We start from the raw sequence: 1,283 nt of genomic DNA, 5'->3' as shown, positions 1-1,283 counted from the left end.
TTTTCTATATATAGCCACTAACAATTCAATGACTAAATCCTTAATACACTTTAGCAAGGAAGATGAAAGCATAATGTCCTTAAATTAAAAGCTTGATTTGATATAAAACTTGTGTTTTCTGAATTTGAAAGAAAAAACCAAGTAGCCTGAAGTCATAACAAAAGATAACACTTGGCACTGTGAATATAGTTGTTTAATTTTAATGCAGTTTTTTTAGATATATTTACATACTATACAAACCACCAGAAGTATACAATCACTGGCTCATAGTATCACCACATAGTTGCACATGCAACCCCATGATCATTTATAAAACATTTTCATTACTCCAGAAAAAGAAATAAAAACAAAAAAGAAAACCTGAAAGAAAATATGGAAGACTTCACAAATTTTCATGTCATCCTTGTGCAGGAGCAATGCTCATCTTCTTTGTATGGTTCCAATTTTGGTATAAGTGCTGCTGAAGTGAGCACTGCTAAATATAATTTTAAGCTACGAAGGAATGATAAAGCAGGGAAGAGATATGAGCATTCTAGAGGAAAAAGGCATAAGAATGGAAATAGTGATTATGTTGGCTATGCATTCTTTAATTATTCTCATACGGACATGGAACTGAACAGCATTTTACTTTGCTTAAACCATTGAATGGACAGGAAATGAAAATAAGCATTTATTTCTTTGCTATTTTATTTTGTTTGCCTTGCATACATTTGACTAAAGCATCATTTCCTGTTTCCTGCAGAGTCTGATGTCTTCTGTAAGTGGGTCTCTGACTCTGGGCTGTTGGCTAAGAAGGAGATGCTTCCCAGGGGTCAGTCATTATAGGTGAGTTAAACCTGATGTTGGATGATATCCCACATGCCATTTTACAACTGAATCCATCTTCTGGTATAAATCATGAACAAACATATTAAAGTTGATATTAAAGTTGATATAATATAGGATGCACTGTCACTGGAGTCAGAAAGGACTAAGTTTGAATCCCAGTTTACCCTCCTGTAAGCTATGCAGTTGATGTTAAAAAACAAAATAAAACAAAACAAAATTTACTCTGATTCTTATAATTAAAGTAAAAAGATAACAGTCTACATCGAAAGATAGTCGTGATGATAGGAAATTGCATGGGTAATACCGGCTAGCAAAATAACAGAAACATCTATTTCTCTTCCATTTTGTGGAAAGGATTTCACAGAGTATGCCTACTTACTGCTCTGGGATTTAAGATTCTGTTTATTCTCTGCATCCACATAAGAATTAATTATTTCCAAAGTAATCTACCCAAC

The 1,283-nt window shown here is 33.3% G+C and overlaps 1 non-coding gene across 1 annotated transcript; it reads right to left on the bottom strand.

The window, feature by feature from the left end:
• Positions 1-366: 366 nt before the first annotated feature.
• On the bottom strand, positions 367-473 carry LOC143662898 (U6 spliceosomal RNA). The gene has a single exon (XR_013165666.1). It is a non-coding gene; the product is annotated as a U6 spliceosomal RNA (small nuclear RNA).
• Between the last annotated feature and the right edge of the window lie 810 nt (positions 474-1,283).

The sequence above is a fragment of the Tamandua tetradactyla genome, chromosome 18, assembly GCF_023851605.1.
Source record: "Tamandua tetradactyla isolate mTamTet1 chromosome 18, mTamTet1.pri, whole genome shotgun sequence".
In the NCBI taxonomy this organism is placed as follows: Eukaryota; Metazoa; Chordata; class Mammalia; order Pilosa; family Myrmecophagidae; genus Tamandua; species Tamandua tetradactyla.
Note: the sequence above shows the minus strand (reverse complement) of the source record. Positions and strands in the feature narration are given on the sequence as shown.